The sequence below is a fragment of the Tupaia chinensis genome, unplaced genomic scaffold (assembly GCF_000334495.1).
Source record: "Tupaia chinensis unplaced genomic scaffold, TupChi_1.0 Scaffold145052_1, whole genome shotgun sequence".
NCBI lineage: Eukaryota > Metazoa > Chordata > Mammalia > Scandentia > Tupaiidae > Tupaia > Tupaia belangeri.
In genome coordinates, this window is record NW_006204913.1 from 10,116 (window position 1) to 13,298 (window position 3,183).

The window sequence follows — 3,183 nt, forward strand, 5'->3', positions numbered from 1 at the left end:
AATATGTAGCTTTGTACAGTGTTCAAAATGAGGTGTGATATGGGTCCCTGAGGGTTAATTCTAACTAATGTTTCAGTGTACATTAAACAGCAGTATTTTCAATTGTGGGTCTCTATGAACTTTCCTCAAATGACTTTTCAGTTGTGGGTATCTTTGTGGTGTAGCTATTGTCACTGATTTGTCCTCAGGGATACAGAGTTTTGTACTGTGTACAAAATCAGGTGTGATATGGTTCCCTGAGGCTTAACGCTGGCTTAGCGTTAAATGTATACTTTAACAGCATGACTCTCAATGGTGGGTCTCTATGAACATTTCTCAACAGACCTTTCAGTTGTGGGTGCTTTTTGGGTGATCCTATTGTCACTGTTTTATCCTCAGGGATACAGAGTTTTGTACTGTGTACAAAATCAGGTGTGATATGGTTCCCTGAGGCTTAACGCTGGCTTAGCGTTAAATGTATACTTTAACAGCATGACTCTCAATGGTGGGTCTCTATGAATATTTCTCAAGAGGCATTTCAGTTGAGGGTGCTTTTGGGGTGTGCCTATTGTCACTGTTTTGTCCTCAGGGATACAAAGCTTTATACTGTGTACAAAATCAAATGTGATATGGTTCCTTGAGGCTTAATTATGGCTTAACATTCATTGTGTACTTAACAGCATAACTATCAGTGGTGAGTCTACATAAATTTTTCTCTAGTTATCTTTCAGTTTTCGGTGTCAGTTGGGTGTGCTTAGAGTCACTGGTTTGTGGTCAGAGATATATAGCTTTGTACAGTGTTCAAAATGAGGTGTGATATGGGTCCTTGAAGCTTAATTCTAACTCAACGTTCAGTGTGCACTAAACAACAGTACTTTCAATGGTGGGTCTCTGTAAACATTTCTCAAGAGACGTTTCAGTTGTGTGTGTTTTTTGGGGGTGCCTATTGTCACTGTTTTGTCCTCAGGGATACAGAGTTTTGTACTGTGTCCAAAATTAGGTGTGATATGGTTCCTTGAGGCTTAATTCCGGCTTATCGTTCTGAGTGTACTTAAGAGCATAATTATCAGCGGTGTGTCTCTGTAAATTTTTCTCTAGGTATCTTTCAGTTTGGGGTGTCAGTTGACTGTGCCTAGTGTCACAGGTTTGTGGTATGGGATACATAGCTTTGTACAGTGTTCAAAATGAGGTGTGATATGGGTCCTTGAGGCTTAATTCTAACTAAACATTCCTTGTGCACTAAACATTAGTACTTTCAATGGTGGGTCTCTGTGAACATTTCTCAAGAGACCTTTCAGTTGTGGGTGTTTTTGTTGGTGGCCTATTGGCACTGCTTTGTCCTCAGGGATACAGAGATTTGTACTGTGTACCAAATCAGGTGTGATATGATTCTTGAGGCTTAATTCTGGCATAGCGTTCAGTGTGTACTTACCAGCATGACTCTCCATGGTGGGTCTCTATGAACATTTACTCAGCAGACCTTTTAGTTGTGGGTGCTTTTCCGGTGTGCCTATTGTTACTGCTTTGACCTCAGACATACAGTGTTGTACTGTGTACAAAATCAGGTGTGATATGGTTCCTCGAGGCTTAATTCTGGCTTAGCGTTCCGTGTGTACTTAAAACCATAATTATCAGTGGTGAGTCTCTATTAATTTTTCTCTAGGTATCTTTCAGTTTTGGGTGTCAGTTGAGTGTGCCTAGTGTCACAGGATTGTGATCAGGGATACATAGCTTTGTACAGTGTTCAAAATGAGGTGTGATATGGGTCCTTGAGGGTTAATTCAAACTCAACGTTCAGTGTGCACTAAACAGCAGTACTTTCAATGGTGGGTCTCTGTGAACATTTTTCAAGGGATCTTTCAGTTGTGGGTGTTTTTGGGGGTTGCCTATTGTCACTGTTTTCTCCTCAGGGATACAGAGTTTTGTACTGTGTACAAAATCAGGTGTGATGTGATTCCTTGAGTCTTAATTCTGGCTTAGTGTTCAGTGTGTACTTAACAAGATGACTCTTAATGGTGAGTCTCTATGAACATTTCTCAACAGACCTTTCAGTTTTTGGTGCTTTCGGGGTGTGCCTATTGTCACTGTTTTTTCCTCAGGGATACAGAGATTTGTACTGTGTACAAAATCAAGTGTGATATGGTTCCTTGAGGCTTAATTCTGGCTTAGCGTTCAGTGTGTGCTTAACAGTATGACTCTCTGTGGTGGGTCTCTATGAACATTTTTCAACAGACATTTCAGTTTTGAAGAGCCCCAGACCAAGCCATCTACTTGATTGCTTTTGATGCACTCCTCTAATTTTGCCATGTCTATTTCGTCATTCCAAGTCTTCACATCTAACTAGATGGAAGACTTGGCAACTAGTGCAGGTTTTTTGGCTTTTTTGATTCATACTGTGTAAGGCGTTCTTCCCTTAGACTCTTTGCTTCTTCACTTTCCTCGTCCTCATCAGGTCCAGAGAGATCAATGTCATCTTCATCATCTCTACTCTCAGGAGGTCCGCTCCCTGTGGTGTCTTCCACACTTGCAGGGCCATACTTGCCCAAAGCTTTCTTCACTCCTGGCAGGCTGGCCTTTTCCTTCTCACAGGACTTGATATGGTTATATCAATGGAGGGCACGACACAAGTCGGCTGGCAGTGGGCCAGAGACTGCTTCAAATACTGCCACGTCTGCTTGTGATGGAACATACCCCTCGATGTAGCTCTTGTCCGCCAGGTAATCGTTGAGCACCTGGAGGCCGGCGGGGCTTTTCAGATCTCCCAAACTCATGGTGTGGGCTGTCTCTGGAAACGGGGGAGCAGCTGTGAGAAAGAGTACAGGTGATCCGAGCCTGGCATACCAGAAAAAATAAAAAGGCCACATACCCAAAATTCTAAGAGGAAACTGGAGGAAAAGGGATTATGGTGTAGCCATCCCCCCAGGGGAGGGTGATATCTTGCTTTCTGTTTCTCTGGCTCTCTCTGTATCTCCAGGGAGTGCATGTGCCCTATAGCAAAAATCTCTCTCAAAAAATAAAAAAAATTAAATAAATGAAATAAAAAAAAGAATTGCCAGAGAGCATGTGTATTTGCCAGAGATAGACACAGAGATGGACGGGTGGGGTGGGGAGAGAAAACATCCCCGAATATGATGTGGTCACACCACAATTTCTTCTCCTACATTTTTCCATCCTTTCAGGATTCAGAACCTATATGCACATGCA

General features: G+C 42.3%; 1 pseudogene; it reads right to left on the minus strand.

Moving 5' to 3' along the window:
- Positions 1 to 2,151: 2,151 nt before the first annotated feature.
- LOC102485595 (elongation factor 1-beta pseudogene) lies at positions 2,152 to 2,761 on the minus strand (annotated as a pseudogene).
- Between the last annotated feature and the right edge of the window lie 422 nt (positions 2,762 to 3,183).